Raw genomic sequence first — 13296 nt, forward strand, 5'->3', positions numbered from 1 at the left:
GGGAGAGGGAGAAGCAGGCTCCTCGCTGAGCAGGGAGCCAGACATAGTAAGGCTTGATCCCAGAATTCCAGGATCATGACTGGAACTGAAAGCACACTGAACCACCCAGACGCCTATATATGGAGGATTTTAAAAGAACTGTAGCTATAAATCTAAGTGGTTAAAGTGTTACACTAGCAGGAGGCTGCATGGTACGATGAGATACAGATTGGTTAAATTCTGGTCAGATGCTTACCTCAGTAAAAGGTGCAGTTGCAGAAACCATAGGTTAAAGATTATGTAGAGGATTTAAACACACTGGCAAAAATCAGAAGTATTTTTTTTAAATCACAAGTATTCTTAAACTTCAGTATTTTATCCTATTAAAGAAAGTTTAACAAAAAAGAAAAAACTTACCTAGAAAAAAGAAGCCTGATAGTCATAACTTTCTAGTAGAGTATTTTTAAATTTTCTTTTGTTTTGATGAGTTTGTTGTGTTTTGATGAATACATGATGAAGTGTATGAAGAGAGAAACTTTTAAGTAATTTTATTAAAAGACTGCCTCTTCTGGCTAATACCAGTGTCTCTGGCATTCCCTTTCCCTAATTTGAATTTGTAGCTTTTAACTGGTTTGAGATGGCTTGTTTCTAAAGCATTCATAGAAATAAAAGGAGCCTTTGCTATTATCTAATCTAATCCTCTTATTTTACAGATAAGCCACGGTCCAGAAAAGTAAAAGATCAATACCCACTTTTCTTGACCCCAACAAGAAATATGAAATCTGTGTTAGCTTCCTGTAGCTGCCATAATGAATCACCACAAATCTAGTGACTTAAAACAACAGAAATTTATTTTCTCACAGCTCTGGAGGCCGGAAGTCCAAAATCAAGGTGTCAATAGGGCCATCCTCCCTCGAGGCTCTAGGGAAGAATCCTTCCTTGCTTCTTGGAGCTTCTGATGACTCCAGACTTCCTTGGTCTATGGCTACAGAATTCCAATCTCTGCCTCCATCTTCACAAGTCCTTTTTATGTCTTCTCTTCTGTCTCTTAGAAGACATCTGTCACTGAATGTAGGACCCACCTGGATAATCCAGGATGATCTTACCAGTTTAACAGAATTACACCTTCAAAGACTTTTTTTTTCCAAACAAGGTCACCTTCACAGTTTCCAGGGGTTAGAATTTGGACATATTTTTGGGGATGCCATTCAACCTATTAGAGACTCTAAAGAATAATCAATCAATTAGCAGGAAGTAATATCAGATTCTCTTTCTCTATGACAGAGAAGAAGTGAAGAAACAAAAGTGGAATTGGGTGATAAAAGTAGAGACAGTGGTAATCACTGAAGGTAGTAAGGGAACAAAAGGAGAAGACAGCTAGAAAAGGCTTCATAACTTTGTCAAAGATCAACTTCGAAATAAGATGCCTGGCAATTCTACAAAAATACTGTATCATGCAAGTTGCATGCATATCTGCTGTGATTTGTGAAATGGTCAAGTATTTTAAACTCAAATTTCTCAAAAGGGAGTCCAGTTTCCAAAACATGTTTTAATTGGGATATCCCTGGAACGCAGCGAAGGGAAAGTCAGGATGAATACTTAAGAGGCCGGTAGTCCTACATTTGCCAGCAGACAGCCTGAAGATGTACAACCTGGAGGCTGACTCACTCTTACTCTAAAAATAAGTGGAATTTCACGTGTAGTGAAAAGAACGGATTTAAGCCTTGATGGAAAGCAACATGCTCAGGTAGAAGGTAAATAACAGCTTTTATTAACGAAACCCAAAGACTTAAGTGAACTTTATGTAGCTCTTCCTTTAGAAAAACTAAGTCTTCAGTTTCCCTTTCTCTCAAATTCCTCCCAGTCCCAAGACTTCGGCAGGTGTCACTGATGACTTTTGTATCACATACATGGTAGTCCCTTGTGGCTCATTTTGTGACAATATTCTGACTCTATCAAGAAACTGACTGAGTGGTCATTTGCCAGGTTGCTCTCATTCCCTTACTTCCCAGCAAGAATCCCTTTTCTCTGTTCTTGCTCTCTTTCATCCTGCCTTTAGATTGGAAACACTCTGCTTCTATTGCCAAATAATTCCAGTATTTTCAAATTTCACTAGAGAACTTATTTCTGTGAAGTTTTCAACAAATGATTCATATTAGCATCCCTAGTAGCCTAGAAAAATTATGCTATGGTATTTACATATTTAACCTATTTTCATCTAGCTTACTTTAAGCATTTAAAAATAATTATAAAATATTTGTCTTACACAAAAGTATAAAGAAAAATATAAAGAAATCCCAGTTTAAAAAAAAAATAAAAAATAAATCTAGCAATATAGTTGAAGTCTCTGTTTATTCATTCCCAATTTCATTCCCCCCTCTCTCTCCCTACCCCATCACTGCCAAGAGGTAACTTCTACCTTAAACTTGTATCTATTTTTCATTATATCTCTAGACTTTATATGTCTAGACTAATTAAAATATTTTATTTTTTGTAGAGTATATCCTGCCAAACCAACTCTAATAAATAATAATTAATTATGATCATGGTACTTAAGAAAAATTCCAGAATCTGCAAATTCAGAAAAAAATTCCCATGACATTATTTTAAAACCTGAGTCACTGAACAGGAGTTAAATTTTTAACAGTTTTATTCCAAACTGATAACTGCCATTTGACATGAACACAAATCCTATAGAGAACTGTAGCAAAAACAAAGTAGCATAGCTAATATTTGCCTTCCTGTAGAAGCTTTAATCTAGACTAGAAAAAAGGGTACATAATATATAGAAAGTTAAAATGAAGACAAATGAGAATCCTAAAGAATTAACTGTGCCATATTTTTTTGATATTTATAAGAACAGGAGTTGAAATAAACATGATTGCCTAAAGAGAATATTCCTTGTTTCAAACATGGCTGAAAACAGCAGTGTCTTCATTCCTGCCTCATCTGAGATTTATTTAGGAAGAAGTTAGGAAAACCTTATCCAGTCATAAAATAATGGACAAGCATATAAGGGACTATAAATAACACTAGTAGAAACATTTAAGGAAATAATTCTATTTGTTAGTCATAGTGAGCTTCAATTATAATTCATTATAAAACAGTGCCAAAAGGAAATTCCAGTTGTGATATATATGGGGAAAAAGAAGACACAGTGGGCTATTAATACCGAATATAAAACAGTAGTTAAGCCAACCCGTATTTATTAAGCACTTCTTAAGTGCCAGGGAGAGAGCTATGTAGAGCAGGGAAGAGAAAGGTACATAACTTAATCCTGGGAATATAATAGGCCCTGCCCTTACAGCTAGAAGCTGACACAATAATTTAAATTGCAAATAATATTAAGTTGATTACTATAAAAGAACTAAATGAGGACAAAAATAACTAAAAGAACATAACTGGATTAAGTAATTTTGTCTCAAGTTTCATTTATACATTGAGAAATATTAGGATTACATTAAAAGGACTCAAGTAATTATTCAGAGATTTGAATATATCCAGACTTGGAAATATCCAAGAAGAATGGGTAGCATTTTTCCTGATATTCCTTACCACATAAACATATCCCTAGAGGCTACCTCTACAGTAAACTAAAGAAATGAATTAAAGCAGCTCAGATTTTCAAGGCATTATAATTTTAAGTGGTAGCAATATCTAGCTTTTAATAATTGAAGATTTCCCCATCAGACCTATCTAAAGTACTTCAGTTAAAATGAGTTCATGTATATGAAAGCAGCTAGCATCACACTTGCCAGACGGTGGATTTTTAGTAATGTAAGTTAAAACAACAGCAATTAACCTTATCTAAGGAGCAATAGATAAAGGAAACTATACAAGAGGCACAGAATTTTACTGACTGAAAAACCTTTGGAAGTGATCTTGCCTAACCCCTTAATTTTAAAAGATAGAGAAACTGAGGCCAAATGATTTAGCCAATTAGCACCAGAGCCAGGTTTAAAATCCAAGTCTCCTAACATAAGACTAGTGCTTTTGCAAATTCTTTTGTTAGGCTAAAGTTTTGTGAGGAAAAAAAAAAAAAAAGGACCCACCAAAAGCTTTGTTTTCAAAAAGCAAATATTCTGGATTCTGAGGCAGAAAAAGCCCAGATTCTTACTCTGTCACTAATCATAGCTGTAGGCGAGTCACCAGTTTTTGTATATAAAATGAGAAGATTAGACTGGATCAGTCATCCTCATCTTGGCTATGCTGTCGAATCCTCTGAGTGGCTTTTTAAGAACAGCAACACCCAGGTCCTACCCCACACAGATCTTATTTTAAATGGTTTGGGATGGTTCGCTGGCATCAATAGTAAAGTTTTCCCACATGATTCCAATGTGTAACCAAGACTGAGGCCCACTGGACTAAATAATATTTAAAGGTCCCTTTTATCATATAAAATTTGAATTTATTCTTCCTTGTTTTGTTTGTAACATTAGTTAACACTAATGGGTATATTAGACATAATAAATGCACACAAATCCAGAAAAAAAAGTCCCTTTTAGACTCTGTAGACATTCATGGTATGTGCAAATTCTACACCATAATCCCTTAGCATTTATTGAGTCCTATTAAAAAGAGACCTTCTTCTTCCCTGGTGTATCTTTCTCTATGGAGGGAACTCAATTAGTATCAAATTCTTGGCCCTCTCAGTCTATGTCTTTCCTCCCTCCATCCAAGGAAACAGACTGGTTTATTAGTTGGTAAATTTGGAGGAATACACTGTATATGCTTGGCTCAGCTCCCTCCTTTCGCCTCTTGGGAATGAGCCAACCACAGAGATCACATTCTGACCTAGTTCTCTTAAGTCTCTGTACTGGGACTCCTTTCAGTCCAATGCTGTATGACTGCTATAAGCCTTCTAATTCTGAGGTTCAGAATTTAGAAACCCACCAGGCAGCAAATACAAGCTGCAACCCTCTAATTTAGATTTTATTAGAAAAAGGTAGTATTTTGGTTCCCAAATATTTATTCTTGTCTTATTTCTCAACTGGTTCAGAACTCAGTAAATGAAGAGCAATGCTGTTTCATTGGGTCCTCCCAGATAGCTCAACAAGGCCTACTCTGTATTTGACAATACCACAGGAATACAAAGATGATGTGCTTATCATTTGGTAATGTTCAGAGTGAGTAAATAAACAAATAAATATTATAGTTGTTACGAACTGCATGTTTGTGTCCTCCCAAAATTCATGTTAAAATCCTAACCCCCCCTTTTGATGGTAATAGGAGGTGGGACTTTTGGGAAGTAATTAGGTAATGAGGGTGAAGCCCTAATGAATGGGACTGGTGGCCTTATAAGAAGAGACACGGGAGAAATGATCTCTCTTCATCTGAGGTTAGAGCAAAAAAGTGGCCATCTATAAACCAGGAAAAGGGCCAACATAACTGTGCTGGCACTCTGATCCTGAACTTCTAGCTTCCAGAACTGTGAGAAATAAATATTTGTTGTTTAAGCTACTCTGGTATATCTGTTACAGATATATTCAAGGAACATATTTTAACTAAAGGAAGTCTTTTTTAAAAAAGGATTTTTTAAATTTATTTATTTGAGAGAGACAGACTGAGAGAGGGAGCATGACTGAGGGAGAGGGGCAAAGGGAGAGGGAGAAGCAGACCTCCTGCTGACCAGGGAGCCTGATGTGGGGCTCAATCCCCAGACCCTGGGATCATGACCTAAGCCAAAGGCAGACGCTTAACCGACAACTGAGCCTCCCAGGCGCCCCTAACCAAAGTAAGTCTTATCAATCTTGCCTTAATTCAGGGTTTTTCAACCTTATCCTTATTAACATTTTGAGCTGAATAATTTCTTCCCTTTTTTTAAACCACTTTGTTGAGGTTATGACTGACATACAAAAAGCTGTACATATTTAATGTATACAACATGGTGAGTTTGGAGATAAGTATACACCCAGGAAACCATCACCATAATCTACTCAATCATATCCATCACTTCCAAAAGTTTGGGCTGACTAATGCTTGTTGGGGAGGGCTGTCCTGTACATTCTAGTAAGTTTAGCTGCATCCATGGCTCTTACTCATTAGACGTTGAGTAGCAATTCCCCCAGCTGTAACAACCAAGAATGTCTCCAGACACTGCCAAATGTCCCCCAGGTAGCAAAATCACCCAATGTTGGGAACCACTGCCTCAATTTGATGTGTCAGGACGGGAAAGCAAAAGTGTGACTACGTGTTGAAAAAGCAAACACAGAATCATAGATTATGACAGCCAGAAAGGTCTATACAGCTCAGCTAGTCCAGTACTTTGCATTTTTAAATGAGAAACTACAGTTATGGAAATATTAATATTTATTGCAAGCCACTCATTGAGGCAGAACTTCTTACACTTAAAATCAGCAACCCTGTCAATAAAAATACAAAAAGAAGCATAAGCTAGGAATTCCCTAGTTGTTTTTCCTCCTGAAAACAGTATTATTTCAAGAGCTGTGCCATATCACTTTAAAATATATGAAATACATTTCCTCCAATTCCTCCTCTTATAAGACCTGTGAGAAATCTTTAGAAGCCATGCCTACACTACTAAAGGTAAAAACCATGGTTCTCACCATATGTGTATATCACAAATAAACACAGAAGAATAGCCACTGATGTGACAGAAATAAAGGAATACATTAATAAAAAGTACAGAACCCATCACGTATTACCTGGCAAAGAAGCAAGTAGGTATTCATATGTAGTCTTGCCTTCTCCAACCCATCCCCCACAGTAGCCTTTCTCAAAAAGATCCTTCTAAAACACAGACCTGATTATGTTTCCTTCAGCCTGGCTTCAAATCCTTCAAAGGTTCACAATATCCACCATCTTCAAGATAATAACCAAAATTCCCAGTTTCCATGGTCTGCCCCTGTGCACCTCTCCAGCCTCATCTCCTTTCCTTCTCAGATACATACCCGAAATTCCAGCCATTCTGTACTCCTTGAATATCTCTACAGATACCCAAGAACCTATATTTAGTAAGCACAGGAAAAGTGAGATCAGTACAACTGCATGTAATGCTTGTTTATGAATCCATCCTTCACTTGTCAGATCTGGTGTGACTTCCTCAAGAACACTGCCCCAAACCCAACTCTGTTACATGTTTTCACAACACCATGGACCTCTCCTTCACCGCATTTATCACAACTCTAGTTTTTACAATTATTTGTGTGGTTATCTTACGCATCTCTTTCTCCATACAGACTGTAAACTCCAATAGGGCAGGAAGTAAGTTTATACTTGGGACACATTGTCCAATATGTTCCCAAAGAAGGTTTCACTTATGCTTGGCATACAGTAGATGCTCAATGAATATTTATCAAATAAATAAATGAGTATTCTTTTACATCTCCAAGTCTTTTCAGGGTGGTATTTCCTATCTGTAATGACCCTCTTTTCCTTCTTTATCTGGCGAGTTCCTGTTTTCCTTTAAAACTCAGCTCAGCATCCTTCACTTAGGGATCATCCTGATCCCTAAGGCCAAGTGAGACACTCCACTTCTGTGCTCTCACAGCATCCTGGACATATTTTATACAGCATACATCTTTGACTGTAGTTTTCTCTGTAATTGTCTCTCTCTCTCCCTGTCTCTCCTACTAGACTGCAGGCTCCTTGAGGATAAGGGTTATGTCAATCATCTGATATGCTCTGCAGGCAGCACAAGCGCCCAACACAGAGGGGGCACCCAGTTAACGTTTGAATGACTACAGAGGTGCATACACTGCATTTTATTACACAGGTTCCCACCTGTCTGCAGAAACCCCTGCTGAGGGAGAACGTTATAAGGACAAAATAAAGCCTGAAATAAAGCCCCAACATTTAAATTACACTACAGCTTATCCAGAAAGGACTGTGACCTAACAAAATTGCTTTTAACAAATTTTTACCAATATTTCCCTTGGTGTGCTTTAAGAATAACAAAACTTTACAGTAAGAGAACACTAAATACAAAGATAAAAATAATTTAAATAATAAATCAGTTCTAGGAAAATAGGAAAGTTAAATGTTGCACTTAGTGCAAGGTGAGTCATTTTAAAATAGTGATAGCTCAAGAACCACTCGACCATGTTATTCCATTACTGAAAGGATAGTTTACCTTAAGAATTCCACTGCAAATGATGTTAACCCTTTATGGACAACGTAACGCTCTCTGTAAATTTTTCCTATGTGCTTATATTGAGGGAAGAGTTGGGTTGCTAAAGCAACTTCACTTTTCTTAACACAGTCTATCCCTCTAGACTTCTGAAACATTAAATGCTATTCCAATGATTCTTTAATAGACATAATTAGAACAATATAAGGACAGAAGTTCATGTTATTTGGCTGCTTCTGTCACAGCTCATAAATGACTGCACATTTGCCCTGCTTATAAGCTAGCGTCTCCTTAACCAAGACATGTGAAGCTTTCAAGAAACAAATAAAAGGTTAATGCCAAGACACTGCCCTTTTCTCTACCTTACAACCTTATTTAAAATACAGTAAAATGAAAACTCAATGAAGAGGGGAAGGCAGGGATAAGACCTAAAAGAAGTATAACGGCAAAAAACTCAGTCTCACTCAAATCTGAATAAATAACCCATTGCCAGATCACTCTATTTTACTGAACAACAGCAACAATCAGATTATACTAATTTAGGAATTTTTGAGTTTCTTTCTTGTATCTGATGTAATTCATGAGGTAAAAATACTCTTCAGTAAGCTGTCTTTGTCTAGTTTCTACTGCTACATGCAACCCATGATCTCCACTCTTACCCCGGGCTGGGTTAAAACCCCAGGGGCCCATCTCCAGTCCAATTACTGTCCCATGGGCCTCTGGACTTTAACTTCCAATCCTGGAGTTCCCTCTGGCACCAGGAGATTTGCCTTTCCTGCCTTCAAATGTGGCTATACATGAAAAGAGTTTTTGTCGTTGCTATATTTAATCCAAAATTTATCTGGGTTTTCAGCAGGAGAAGGATATTCCTTTATCTTTGAATTCCATTATCTCACCTGGAAATTCCTTACTGTTAGAAGTTACTCTTCAGTATGTTACCTGTAGCATTAAAGTCTTCACTAAAGTCCCTTAAAAACAAAAGTATTACTTTTTAAGCAGACTTTGTCCCTCTTCCCACCATCAATGCTTATTGATCCTAATGACTGACTGATGATAAATTAGCTCTAACATCTCATTTCCAGTTTACTACTACTTGATATTAGACATCCAATGTCAAATCTAAACACTGCACCATATCTCATGACATATTCAAATGTGAAAATGAACTGAAAAGGCATGTCTGATTATGAAGTTTTAAGTTAGGTTTTTCAATTCATCTAATTCTGAAATTGTCATGAAAGTATATCACTTCTCTATTTTTAGTTTTATGTCTCTTGGTTGTATTGCAGTTTTTAGAGTTTCAGGTACTTTCAGAAAAATAAAGCTAAGTTTTATAAAGTGTCTTACAAAGATCCTATACTTGTGGGTACCTGGGTGGCTCAGTCGTTAAGCGTCTGCCTTTGGCTCGGGTCATGATCTCAGGGTGCTGGGACTGAGCCCCACAGTCAGGCTCCCTGCTCGGCGGAGAGTCTGCTTCTCCCTCTCCCTCTGCCTGCCGCTCTGCCTACCTGTGCTCTCTCTCTGCCAAATAAATAAAATCTTGAAAAAAAGAAAAAAAAAGATCCTAAACTTGTTCATATAATAGCAAAACTGCAGATTACTTGAGATGTAGGATTGCTAATGGGCAAAGGGTAATTTGGCAAGTATAAACACATTTCTGCCTTAATGGAGGATTTACACAATACACCCACACACACACACACACACACCATATATGTATATATATACCATACATATGGTTATGTAACTCCTAGAAAGAGCCAAATTTTAGAAAATTTGTTCATTCAATAAATACATACTATATGCCAGACATTGTATTATTGAATGCTAACCATTCAGTGGAGAACAGATAAGACCACTTTACCTTCATACGATTGGTATTCCAATGGGAGATGGCAGAAAGTACAGGCATACCTTGTTTTACTGCACTTTGCTTTACTGAAATTCACTGATACTGCATTTTGTACAAACTGTAGGTCTGTGGCAACAACCTTTTTCGTTTATTCTATTTATTATGGTGATCTGTGATCAGCGGTCTTTGATATTACTATTATAAACCACATCCATATAGGGCAGCAAACTTAATCAATAAATACTGCGTGTGTTCTGATTGCTCCACTGACCAGACATTTCTGTCTCTCTCCCTCTCCTCAGGACTCCTTATTCCGAGACACAACAATATTGAAATTAGGCCAATTAATAACCCTACAATGGCCTCTAAGTATTCAAGTGAAAGGAAAAGTTGCATGTCTCTCACTTTAAATCAAAAAGTAGAGATGATTAAGCTTAGTGAAGGCATGTCAAAAGTGAGACAAGTCAAAAGTTAGACCTCTTGCACGAAACAGTTATTCAAGCTGTTAATGCAAAGGAAACGTTCCTGAAGGAAATGAAAAGTGCTACTCCAGCGAATACTCAAATGATAAGAAAGCAAAACAGCCTTATTCCTGATGTGGAGAAAGTCTGAGTGGTTTGGATAGAAAATCAAACCAGCCACAACATTCCCTTAAGCCATAGCCTAATCTAGAGCAGGACCCCAACTCTTTTCAATTCTATGAAGACTGAGAGAGGCGAGGAAGCTGCAGAAGAAAAGCTTGAAGCTAGCAGAGGTCAGTTCATGAGGTTTAGGGAAAATAAGCCATCTCCGTAACATAAAGGTAAGAGGTGAGGTAGCAAAGTGCTGATGCAGAAGCTGCAGCAAGTTACCCAGAAGATCTAGCTAAGATAATTCATGAAGGTGGCTATACTAAACAACAGATTTTCAGTGTAGATGGAATAGCCTTCTACTGGAAGAAGATGCTATCTAGGACTTTCATAGCTAGAAAGAAAAAGTCAATGACTGGCTTCAAAGCTTCAAAGGACAGGCTGACACCCTTGTAAGGGACTAATGCAGCTGGTGACTTTTAAGTTGAAGCCAGGGCTCATTTATGATTCCAAAAATCCTAGGGCCCTTAAGAATTATGCTAAACCTATTCTGCCTGTGCTCTACAAACAGAACAACAAAGCCTGGATAACCGCACATCTGTTTACACATGGTTTACTGAATATTTTAAGCCTGCTATGGAGACCTACTACTCAGAAAAATAAAGATTACTTTCAAAATAGTGCTGTTCATTGACAATGCACCTGGTTACTCAAGAGCTCTGATGGAGATGTAGAGTTAGATGAATTTTATTTTCATGCTTGCTAACACAACATCCATTCTGCAGCCCATGGATCAAGGAATAATTTTGACTTTCAAGTCTTATTACTTAAGAAATACATTTCATAATGCTATAGCTGCCATAAATAGTGCTTCCTCTAATGGATCTGGGCAAAGTAAATTGAAAAGCTTCCGGAAAAGATTCCCCATTCTAGATGCCATTAAGAACATTTGTGATTCATGGGAAGAGGTCAAAATATCAGCATTCACAGAAGTTTGGAAGAAGCATATTCCAACCCTCATGACTGACTCTGAGGGGCTCAAGACTTCAGTGGAGGAAATAGCTGCAGATGTGGTGGAAATACCAAGAGAAGTAGAATTAGAAGTTGAGCCTGAATGGCTGAAGTCTCATGATAAAACTTTAAGATTTATTTATTTGAGAGAGAGAGAGAGAGAGAGAGAGAGAAAGAGCAAGTGCATGCGTGTGAGTGTGGGAGGGGCAAAAGGAGAGGGAGAGAGAGAATCCTCAAGCAGACTCCCCACGGAGCACGGAGCCCACCACAGGATCTGACACAGGGCCCAATCTCAGGACCCTGAGATCGTGACCTGAGCCAAAACCAAGAGCTGGCCCCCTAACTAAATGAGCCACCCAGGTGTCCCTCATGACCAAACGTTAATGGATGAGGAGTTGCTTCTTATGGATGAGCAAAGAAAGTGGTTTGTTGAAATGAAATCTACTCCTGGTGGAGATGCTGTGAAGACTGTTGAAACGACAACAAAGGATGTAGAATATGACATCAACTTGGTTGATAAAACAGCAGCAGAGTTTGAGAAGACTGACTCCAATTTTGAAAGAAGTTCTACTGCAGGTGAAACGCTTTCAAATAGCATCACATGCTATAGAGAAACTGTTTATGAAAGGAAGAGTCAATCAATGCAGCAAACTTCACTGTCTTATTTTAAGAAATTGCCACAGCCACCCCAGCCTTCAGCCACCACCACCCTGAACAGTCAGCAGCCAGCAACATCCAGGCAAGACTTGCTGAAAGCCTAGCTGATGGTTAGCATTTTTTAGCTATAAAGTATTTTTAAATTAAGGCATGTACATTTTTTTAGACATAATGCTGCTGCACACTTAATAGACTACAGTACAGTATAAACATAACTTTTTATGCACTAGAAAAACCAAAAAATTCGTTTGACTTGCTTTACTGCAACATTCACTTTATTGCAGTGGTCTGGAACTAAACTTGGGACATATCCCAGCTATCTCCTGTATGGTAAACAAACAAACATGCAAAGCAAGTAAACAGAGATTAGGATTATAGCTAAAAGGACATAAGCATGATTCTATCACAGATAGAGAGGGCCCATTCTAGATAATCAGGAAAGGCGTCTGTGAAGAAGAGACGTGAAGGACAAGAAGGGTATTTACTAGAAGTTTACAGCATGGGGGGCTGGAGGGCAAAAGAGTGGTAAGATACCAAGGGGTATGAGAATATTCAAGGCAGAGACAACAGCAAGAACTATGGTTTATAGCAAGAAAGCATGTTAGGAGTTCCACAAACTAAATTAAGGCTAGTCTAATGTGTAGCAGGGAGGAGGGAGAGTATAACGAGATGTGTGAGACTGGAGAAATGGCAAGGTCAGATCATGCAGGACAATCAAAGAAAGTCACAATACCAAACTGCATAAAAAATGCAAGGCCCAACAATATGCTGTCTACAAGAAACCTACTTAAAACATTAAGACATAACGGGTGCCTGGGTGGCTCAGTCAGTAAGGTGTCTGCCTTCGGCTCAGGTCATGATTCCAGAGTCCTGGGATCAAGTCCCGTATCCGGCTCCCGGGTCAGCAGGGAACCTACTTCTCCCTCTCCCCATACTCCTCCCCCTAGCTCATGCTCTCTCCCTCTCTGCCAAATAAATAAATAAAATCTTAAAAAAACAAACAAAACAAAACAAAAAAACATTAAGACATACTGGTTAAAGTAAAAGGATAAAAAAATATATACCATATAAACATTAAGCAAAAGAAAGCTGCGATGACTATAATATCAAAGTAGATTTCAGAACAAGGGTTAGATTAC

At 37.9% G+C, this 13296-nt stretch overlaps 1 protein-coding gene and 1 pseudogene across 1 annotated transcript in view; one reads left to right on the top strand and one right to left on the bottom strand.

Moving 5' to 3' along the window:
- Nucleotides 1-13296, bottom strand: part of C1H3orf70 (chromosome 1 C3orf70 homolog) — an 82640-nt gene that overhangs the window by 32623 nt on the left and 36721 nt on the right. The window lies entirely within an intron of this gene.
- LOC118357268 lies at nucleotides 10279-12261 on the top strand (annotated as a pseudogene).

Source organism: Zalophus californianus, chromosome 1, assembly GCF_009762305.2.
Source record: "Zalophus californianus isolate mZalCal1 chromosome 1, mZalCal1.pri.v2, whole genome shotgun sequence".
Classification (NCBI taxonomy): domain Eukaryota; kingdom Metazoa; phylum Chordata; class Mammalia; order Carnivora; family Otariidae; genus Zalophus; species Zalophus californianus.